We start from the raw sequence: 9628 nt of genomic DNA on the forward strand, positions 1-9628 counted from the left end.
ATTTATGCCAGGCCCCCTTAGGCTCACAGGAGGAGAGGTCCGGCTTCCTGCAGCCCCAGGCCCTGACGTAGTTCCCCTTCCCCTCAATGGTGCTTCCATTGTTCTCAGGGGCCTGATTCCCCATCACCCACCACACACACACTTCCTGTTTCCTGGCCCAGAGGAAACAGGGATTTCTGGCCGGCCACAGATGCCTGCTCCCCGACCCCCAAGCTTTTAAAGGATATTAAAAATAACAAGAGTAGACAGCTCAAAGCTGAACAGCACGGGGGCTTGAGGCAAGAGGAATCTTAGGGTTGCCACCCAGCCTCGGAATTTGGAGCCATAGGTCTGTACCGTGGTAATGGTGTTAAAGATCCATGTCGTCCCCAGCACTCCTGATACTGTCCACATTCTGTCCTGGAATATGGGGAAACCTCCATGGAAGCCCAAAACTGCCTCACAAGGTGGACGCTAACTCATCCTCTCCCAGAGACCCATGTCTCCACTGACCACTGTAGCCAACCGGTGGTCACCTGGGAGAGGTGTCCCCCGTAACTCCACCCTTGCAGAGACTGGCAAAGCTTCAGCCCTGGCAGTCTAGACCTTTGTGACCTTCAACAGATGTTCCCTTGGGGCTTTGGTGGGGGTACTGAGACAGCCCCTCCCCTCTAGACATAGCCAGTAGCACAGGGCCTGTGTGGCAGGCCTGACTGCCTCTCTTAGCTTCTTTCTCTCTGCTTCTGAGTGTCCACAGTGGTTCTCTCTACCAGGGAGAGCAGAAGAGGACAGGATGGCTCTAAATGGGAGCTGGGATGTTGACCCAACACCCACTTCCACTGATCAGGCCTAAGACCTGAGTTCTTGGGGACTTCCCTTTGCACCCTGGAGATAGAGTATGTTTTCCCTGTTGTTAAGGGCTGGGTTGCCTGCCCATGAAGCTCAGCAAATTGGGGTAGGAGGAGCCTAGATCCCAGAAAGAAGCTACCCAGAGACATCCACTACCTCTTCACAGCCTAGTCCATGACACCTTTCTCCTCCTGGCCTGCTCCTCCTGGGTCCCCAGTATTGAGTTAGGAGCTGGGGAATCTGTTTAGTAAATGAATCTTTCCCTAGGGTGGGTTTCTGAAGCTCAAGTCCTGACACCAATAAAGCAGTAACATGCAATGCCACAGTACACTCAACAGAAGAGCTCAAATGATAGCAGTCTACAGGCTGCCTGTTGAGGGTGCGAAGGGGGCCAAGCTCCTCTGCAGCCACTGGCTTCCTGCCTTCCTGCCTTCAGTCAGCTCCCAAAGATGTCTAGCTACAAAGAATGCATACGTGTTCAGGTCTGGGTGAATCCTGGGTTCAGAGACGGTCCACAGAGTGTAGCAGTGCATATGGGTGGATGTTGGGCTATGCTCCCATGGACCTGAAGTGAGATGCAGCAGCCACAAGTGACCACAGTACCTGTAGGTCTTATGGCATACCATGGACCTGTAGTGGCCAGGATAGTGGGCAACCTGGGCTGTGTCAGTGAGGCTCTGTCTCCAGCCTGAGTCGCTCACTGGTAACAGGACTGTATCTGTCTAAGTACTCATGCCTGCAGTCTCTATAACGCTAAAACCCTATAGTGCCAAGTGACCACCAGCCAGGTGGGGCTTTTATTTTTTTCTGTACCTGTCCTGAACTGTTTCTGTCCCCCCAAGGCCCCCTGTCTTTGTTCTTCTTCTTGGAGGGTGGGGAAAGGCCCATGTATGTAACCCATAGGACTTTGTCCTGAATGTGGAGAGAAACTTTAGATGTAAACACGCTCTCCTATCACCCCTGTGAAGCTTTATGAAACATGAGCATGCTGGGCAGGAACTGAGGTCCAGGAGGGCCTTGGAGGCTTGCGGGATGGGGACAGTGGTGGGAGAAGGGTAGCAATTCCTGGGTCACTTTAGAGGGAAAGCTTTGGGAAGATAGTGGAGGCTGAATGAGGAGCAGTCACGGACACCTCCCAGCCATGGGACACTGAGGGCCGAATAGGGAGGCCATGGAGAGTTCTTACCTTTGGCTTACACACTCAGTGGAGCACACAGAAAAGGTCAGTGAGGATGGATGGTGGTCTCCAGGAAGAGAGCTGTGGGGAAGAAGGGCCTACAGCAGCCTCCACTGCTTATGCTTGGGCTCTGTGCAGGGCCTTTGCTCGCCATCTCTTGGTTTACACTTCTGTGAGCTTCTGAGAAAGGTTGTCTCCCTGGAAGCTGGATGCACTAGACATCCATAACTTGTGAGACCTACTGGATGGATAGAACTGGGAGGGAAGAGGGAATGGAAGCTCAGCTCATGCCACAGACCCCACTTCTCTCTACATAAAGCCCCCCTTTGCTGTTTAACTCAGTGGTGGACTACCTATCAGTTCCCGCAGCGCCTTGCCCACTCACATCTTTTAGAGCCCTCAGTGAGGACTGGTCATTCAGCCAGGCACATCCTTTGGTGGGAAGTTGGACCCAGCTTTGGCTGACAGAGCTGTCCTGTCCCTAGGCCAACCACCAAGCTGGGAGATAAACAGGAAGCCCATCTCTCTGCTGTGCAGTATGCTGGTCTTTCCTTCCTGAGGTGCAGCTGGCTCAGACGCCTGGGCCTGCTGCCCCTCGGCCTTGCACTATTCAAGAGGCCCATGCAGGTCTCTGCTGGGACCTGGGTCTTCCCTCTCCTGGAGCTGCAGAGGCCAGAAGTTCAGTGGTGAGGGGTCCAAGGAGAGTCCTGGGAGACCAGGGAGGCTCTGTCCATCCCCTGTGCCTGTTCCCTGTGGGAAGGTAAGGCAACTGTGTTCCTTTAACCATTAACCTCAGAGCATTGATAGGTAGGCTAGAAAGTAGTTGAGATATACGGGGAAACTGAGGCACAGTGTAGGATAAAGAACTTTAGTTTCCTATTGCAGCGGTTCCTGCCTTTAGTGCCACTTTAATCAATGTGAAGCTCTTGGTCCAGAGTTTTAGGCCCAGAAATGGGCCATGTCCATCTGGTCTCCAATCTGTAGGAGCTATGGGAAATGGAGGGTATATGGGGTGTCCTAGTGGCAATGGTGACGGCTGCCCGAGTAGGAAGTGGCACTGGCTCCTTCCAAAGTGCAATGACAGTGAGCAAGTTCCACCAGTGATGAGAGGCCTGAAGCAGTAGGCACTTCAGGGATGGGCAGGAGAGTCTCTGAGCACCTCCCTAGACTACAGTTCCTTCTGTAGCTCCAGGGACTGTCAATCACTGCCTCCTCCCCTCGGGGCCCCTCCTTCTTCTGTCCCTGACATGCCTGGTATCAAGGTGAGACTCCTGCCCTCTGTATCTGTCTCTGGGACTGAGGGATGCCTGTGAGTCCCATGATGGGACTGAGGTGGCACTCTGAGGCTCTGAACCAAGGATCTCTTTTCTTGGGTACATCTCAGTCTGGCCAGGTTGGGAAAGGGGAAGGCAGAATAGACAGGGGATGAGGAATGGATACACTCGGGCACCTGAATAGCAAAACTAGCCAGGCTGGCTTGTGGGCCTCCACAGGCAGACCTGTGGGCTCTGGTTAGGAGTCCGCCCTCCAACCTGTAAGTTAGGCAGCTTCCCTATGCACTGAGCACCACAGAAGGTTAGACCACAACTTTGCAACCCTCAGCCATTGATGGCACAGTCAGCCTCGTGACTGGTTTCCTAGACTGATCTGACTCTCCCAAGGAAAAGAGGGCTCTGCTCCTGAGCTAACCTCTGCTCACCTGGCCAAGTCCCTTCCCTCTCTGAGCCTCAGTTTCCCTTTCAGTATGCCAAGGATTTGGATCTAGCCAGCCCAATGTTTGCTGATCCTTTTGTGGATGAGGGAAAAGATAACTTAGTACAGGAGCTAGGACAGAGAGGGGTAGGCCCAGGTGACATGATACAGGGGTATCTCTAGGGTTGTGGGCATAGCCTACCTGACTCCCACTACTGGTAGGATACTCTGGCCCATGTGGACAAGCCCTTGGGTGGAAGCAGAGGCCAAGTAGAACAAGCCAATGGAAGACTGAGGGTGTGGTTAATTTGTATGACTGAAAGGGGAGGTGGGAATGGGGCCCCCACCTATCAGGTATGCGTTTAGGACAAGAAAACCTAAGAACTATCTTTAGACTCTTTAGAATGTCATGAGCCCCTTCAACCATCATGGCTCCACCAAACAAGAACTCTCTTGTCCCCCTGGGACATACAGGGGAACAAGCTCTGAGCTCTGGGAAGAGAAGTACAGTATCTTAATTGGCTGGAGCCTTGTTCCCAGTACAGTACACAGGCTGAACACTAGAGTAGTTTCCATCCCAGGCCATGTTGGAGGGAGGATACTGAGGATGTGAAGCAAGGGTGGGAGCAGCACCTCCAACTCAGCAGTCCACCAGGAAGCTCTCAGGCTGCCCCACCTCCATCCTAGCCCAAGTTGTCCAGCTGGGTTGGGTGGGGGAGAGGCAAGGCACAGAAAGGAGGTGCCCAAGGAATCAACAGGCAGGCTGGGCCAATGCAAAGCTAATGCTGCAAGTTCAGCCTCGGGTGGAAAGGTTTGCTCTAGGTGCCCTCAGTTACAGAGGTCTGGGCATATTCTTGGCAGTGGCCCAATCGTTGGCACTTTATCCCACCCATCCCTTTCTATGGGGTCTGTGTGCCTGGCCTGAATCCTCCACTGTTGGGATCCTGGACCCTAGGGAATTATAGTGCCTTCCCATAGCCTGCTAGGGGATAAGGAAGGGGAGGAGATGTCAAGAACACTCTTTGCTTCCAGGTCTTGGGGTAGTCACCCCAGAGCATCCCAGTCAACTGAGCCTGCAGGCTTTCAGTTCTATCTGCACACCTCTGGAGTCAGGGGGCTCACTGGTAGCCTGGGCCGATGCCCTGGAAGGAACAGCCTGGGTTCTAGGAGAGTCTGAGCTGAGTTTGAGCTGGTGTTTGCCCCAGTTGTGGACCTTTGGACCCACAGAATAAGCTGTTCTCAGACCATCAGGCCTGTCTTGCCCACCCCTAATTCTCATCTAACCACATGCCATCAGTACTCCTTCCTGGCACTGCTCCAGTGGGTCAGGCTTTGCTTCCAGGTACCTGTGTTATACACTTTTAGGGAAGGTCCAAGCTCCTGTGTCCCAAAGAAGCAGAAGGTTACTTCTGTCACCCACATGGATGTCTTGTGGTCCCACTATCTCTGTGGAATGGAAAGGTCCTGGTCACATTCTTTGTTTCATACTGTTACCAGCTAGGTTGCCCCTGAACATAGGTGGGGTCTCTGGCTGCTTAGGGCTAGACCCTTGAGTCTCAGAGGAACAACAACCCCCTCCTCCACAGTTTGGCCAGCCCCCCTCCCTTAATGACCTCCTCAGCCCCTTGGCCTCCTGTTTGTTCACTGACGGATCCCTGTTATCAGCAGAGAACACACACAGGAAGTCCGGCGGGAAGGGCCCATCCCAATCCTGATTTACAGAGGATAGAACATAAAAAGCCACCCTTCTTCGCCTGGGAGGAACCTCTGTGCCACTAGCAGGCTTCTGTGCAGGCCATAAGGAAAGCTTCGGATGACAGGACAGGCGTGCAGACCTCAAGAGGGACCTTGGGCAGCAAACACTCCCTTGAAGGGCAGGTTGCAATGCCGGGTTGGCTCATGGAGGCAGCAGAGGTGGCCTTGGCCAGGCCTGGGCGGCATCAGGTATGCAGGATGGTACTGCATGGAAGAAAAGTGGGTGGAGGGGGCCTTGAGAACTCATAGACGGTGGCAGCATCCTTGAGCTGGATTCGGGTCTGCTCCCCTGGGAGGTGTATTGTCCTCACTATCAGCCATCATTATCTAGCAGAGGAGAACTTAGGGCCTGTGGCCTAGCACTTGATCTGGGTGGCTGAGCCTGGCTTCTCCCTGAAGGGAGAAGCTGAGAGCAGCTTGACACCCAACCCACCTCCTGGCCCCACTCTTTTCCTCTTTGGAGGAACTCCTGTGTAGCCATTAGAGCTCAGCCCAGCAGGATCCAGGTTAGGGCTTATGTTCCCCATTCTGCTAAGACAGGGCTAGGGTCTCCTCAGCTTGCCATTAGTAGTGAGTATTTCTGGGGAATAGAAATATTCCTGGTGCCAGCCAGGAATCAGCCCTTAGAGTGGGAATCCTGAAGTCACATTTGTAACCTGGATGAACCATGCACATCGAGTAGCACAGAACATGGGGGCTAGGGTGAGCCTGTCTCTTGTGGGCTTTAGGCTTAGAGACAGCTTCATGGGGGTAGAAGTAGGGTCACCTGGGCGATCTTGTCAGTCTATCTTGTCTTCGTGAAGCCTTTTGTTCTCTTTCCCTATTCTCCCTCAAACCACAATGGGCTTCTTGAGCCCCCCACCCCCCCAACCCCCCAGTCAGTAGCATCTCTGGGAAGTACGTCTTTTCTAGACTAGAATCTGGTTAGGCCCCAGACTAAGTGAAGGCAAAGGGGACCAGTAAAAAGCTACCCAAGTTGCTGTCTGCCCAAGAGACAGGGGGAGAGGGAATGGCTGGCCAAAGGTTCAAGTGACCACAGCTCCAGGCACCAAAATGGGATAAGGGCAAGAGACTGCGCAGGGTGCTCTCCCCCTCAGACACAGCTCTTTAGTGCTGAGACAGAGTGATAGATGCCTTGCCTGGGCTTAGAGGGCCGGGAGATCCAGGGACCCCACTTACAACAGTGGGCATAGGCCCATTTGTCAGGAGGCTCTCTAGTGTAGGGGGCTAGCCATCTTTCAGCATCTGTGCATAAACAAGGTGGACCAGAGCTCAGAGCTGCTAGGTCTCTCCTGTTAGTGTACAGGTTCTTTACACTGTGCTCAGCTTCATGAGGGGAGGGGGCATCAGTTCTATTCAGCAGGGTTCCTACCTATCTTTACAGAGCTCAGAGATGCAGGCAGAGGTCACATTTGACAGATGGTGGAAAGGCGGGGGAGTCGAGAATCTAACTAGCGAGGGTACCTTGTAGTTTCTGTTGTAAAGGACTGTTTTTGCAAGCAGATCCTGAAGGACAAATCAAACTGGGACATGATGGGGATACGGAGTGGGTCTGTAGGTCTAGATCAGGTTGAAATATCATAGTTATATGGAAGCCTGGACTCCAAGTTTCTTCACAGCCTCTGGACATGAGAGAAGGCCCCAATTCATATTCCATCTCTGACCCACAGCCTCCAGCAGCAACAGCAAGGCGCTGGCCGTTCCACTTGCCCATAAGAACAGCGGCCACTAGTACCCAGGGGATGACTAGAGGCCAGACCACAGGTGAGTCCCCAGTAAACCTTGTGGGCAGCAGCCAGGAGCCCTGCCTTGCAAGGAGCATGCACAGGAACATGTGTAAACCAAGACATGGCTGGGGTTGGAGAAATTAACAAGGCTTAGGCACCCAAAGAGCTGGGACAATTACAGAAGCAGCAGAGTTGCAGAACTAATTCAGAAATGGAGACTGGGAGAGAGAAAAGATGACCAATCCAGAAGTCTGGGGGTGGAGGGCTGTCAGCTCATAGGAGCACCAGGGGTGGTCCTGATGGTCTCAAATAAGGCAGTGACACCAGTGAGAGTGGCCAAGGGGTGACAGGAAAGAGCCCATGGCTGCCAAGGAGGCTTGTGGTCACACCTAGATCTCATCTGTACTCTGCCCAGTGATCTCAGTCTAGTATTGTGGCTAGGTGTGTCATGATGCCCACCTTTTGCATGGCTGCAGGGCCAGTCGGACTTCATCTCATCAGGCATCTAGTTGTAGCCTTCTAATATCATTCAGGAGCAACTCATCAGTCAGGCGGCTGAGAGTTAGCCAAGTCCTTGTGGGAGCCATTCATGACTCCCTGACTCCTATAACTTGTTTAGTCCTACGTCCCCAGCAGTCACGTGATCCCTGTGCAGGGCTGAGAACAGGATGCACCAAGGAGGCTCGCAAGGCAGCGTTTAGAGGCTGGATTGCTTCTAGACCGCCCGGGTCTGGCTTACTCGCTATAACACTAGGGAACTGCCGCTGCAGAGGCTCAGTTTTCCCATTCACAAAATGGGGACGGACAGATGGGGGAGCCGGTGGGGCGGGGGTAGGGCTCTAGCGCAGCCACCAGGTGGGGCGGGGCCGAGGGCGGGGCGGGGCGGGACTCGGGTCCCCAATAGCGCAGCGGCGGCGGCAGCGGCGGCGGCGCGTGCGCGCCCCGGACCGCGCGGTGAGTGCGGAGGTGGCTGGGGCACCGGGGGCGAGGGTATGGAGGCAACCCGGGCGGGGCCGGGATGACCCGGACTGTCGGGTGCCGAGCTCGGGGGCAGCCACTTAGGCGACTCCGAGTGATCGTAGGGACCCGAGAGGTGAGCGCGCAGGGACCGTGGCTGGGCCGCGCATGGACCCCACGCCCCAGCCCAGGTCCTGCCGCCGCCGCGAAAATGAGCCCAGCGGCCATGAGAAATGGCGACCCCTGCCGGCGGCCGGGGCGCCTGTCCCTTTACCCATCCTGGCTATATGACCTCCACCTGGTCACAGCACTCCTCAGCCTAGCTCAGTAGGGTCGTCCTGGATCGGGGATGGGGGTTGCCACACTCTGCCCCTACCGCCATGCAGCCTGGGAGGGAGCAGGGTCCAGGCCATGGAGAGGACGCCCCCACCGAATCTGATCACCGTGCCTGTCTAGTCTCTCCACACCAATCAGTGGATGCTGATGTCTAGACACTACTATAGCAAAGGGACCCAGGCCCCTCTCACTATAGAGTCCAGATCCCTCCTCTGCCGACCCAGCACGCCACAGTCCCTCCCCATATGGGGCTGTTGAGCCGTAGGCGGGGAAGGGAGATGGTTGCTAGGGCCCATGGTGATACTTAAGGATTCAAGATTACTTGTAAACCTGCAGGCCACACCACAGCCTATGCCTAATGCGTGACAGGGGCCACCCAGTAGCTGAACACCAATGGAAATGAACTTCCAGTCCAGAGCTGCTCTGGCCTCTTCTGTCCTTGGGCAAAACATGACTTTTCAAAAATTGTTTCTCTTTCTTTAAAATACAGTCCCCTTTCTAGACAGCTTATCTCTGAGAAGATTTGTGGGGGCGACATCTGGAGAAGAACCCTCCAGGTCCCAGGACTAGGCACACAAGGATGGTAGACTTCTGACACCCTCCTGCCCAAGCCACATTCTGACTTAGCTTTCTAGGTGCTATTCCTCAGGACCACTTGGGTTTTGCTTGGCAGGATAATTCTGACCCGCTGAAGGTGCTCTCCCCACTTCCGGGCTAACTCAGCTCAGACAGACTGCAGCACATAACCCTGCCCAGATATTTCCCTGAGGTCTTGCCCCCACATTAAGTCTCAGTTGCTCATCTCAAAAGCCCCTTGCCTTCCTGCTTTGCTTCAACAAATCAGAGGTACAGGAAAGAGGCTCCCGGCCACTTCCTACCTAGGACTGCAGCGCAGGGCCAAATGGACAGAGTAACTCTGAGAAGTGGGAAGGGTCTTGCTTGAAGAGGGGCTTGACCAGCAGCTAAAGCTCAGAAACCATTTAATGCCACCATTTAATGTTTACTACTGACAGCGATGGGCCTCGATACCCTATTAATGTCTTTAAGAAAACTGAGTCTCGCTGGGTGGTGGTGGTGGCGCACGCCTTTAATCCCAGCACTTGGAAGGCAGAGGCAGGTGAATTTCTGAGTTCAAGGCCAGCCTGGTCTACAGAGT

The 9628-nt window shown here is 54.3% G+C and overlaps 1 protein-coding gene across 4 annotated transcripts in view; it reads left to right on the plus strand.

Annotated features, from left to right (window-relative positions):
• Nucleotides 1–2534: 2534 nt before the first annotated feature.
• The window catches only part of Egfl7 (EGF like domain multiple 7), an 11692-nt gene continuing 4598 nt past the window's right edge, over nucleotides 2535–9628 (plus strand). For 2 of the 4 annotated variants that reach the window (XM_031369449.1, XM_031369452.1), the window contains exons 1-2: nucleotides 5460–5641; nucleotides 7123–7216. The gene's annotated coding sequence lies outside the window, so the exon portion shown is untranslated. Of the gene's footprint in view, nucleotides 2766–5459; nucleotides 5642–7122; nucleotides 8134–9628 lie in introns of those variants that run through there. The other 2 variants (XM_031369451.1, XM_031369450.1) reach the window with 2 other exon arrangements.

The sequence above is a fragment of the Mastomys coucha genome, unplaced genomic scaffold, assembly GCF_008632895.1.
Source record: "Mastomys coucha isolate ucsf_1 unplaced genomic scaffold, UCSF_Mcou_1 pScaffold15, whole genome shotgun sequence".
NCBI classification, from domain to species: domain Eukaryota; kingdom Metazoa; phylum Chordata; class Mammalia; order Rodentia; family Muridae; genus Mastomys; species Mastomys coucha.